The sequence below is a fragment of the Corapipo altera genome, unplaced genomic scaffold, assembly GCF_003945725.1.
Source record: "Corapipo altera isolate COAL_440 unplaced genomic scaffold, ASM394572v1 49603, whole genome shotgun sequence".
NCBI classification, from domain to species: domain Eukaryota; kingdom Metazoa; phylum Chordata; class Aves; order Passeriformes; family Pipridae; genus Corapipo; species Corapipo altera.
In genome coordinates, this window is record NW_020890169.1 from 500 (window position 1) to 939 (window position 440).

Below are 440 nucleotides of genomic sequence, written 5' to 3' on the forward strand. Positions count from 1 at the left end.
GGCAAGAGAACGGGCAGGGGGACAGGCAGGGTTACAGGCAGGGGGACAGGCAGGGGACAGGCAGGGGGACGGACTGGAGGACGGACAGGGGCACAGACAGGAGGACAGGTGGGGGGACAGGCGGGGTGACAGGCAGGAGGACGGGCAGGGGACAGGCAAGGGGATGGACAGGAAGACGGGTAGGGGACAGTCGGGGTTACAGGCAGGGGGACAGGCAGGGGCACAGTCAGGCAGGGGCACAGACAGGAGGACGGGCAGGGGCACAGACAGGAGGACAGGCAGGGGCACAGACAGGAGGACAGGCAGGGGCACAGACAGGAGGACAGGTGGGATTACAGACAGGAGGACGGGCAGGGGCACAGACAGGAGGACGGGCAGGGGCACAACCAGACGCTCCCCACACGTCGCCACCAACCCGCGCGTCCCCAAACGCCACCACC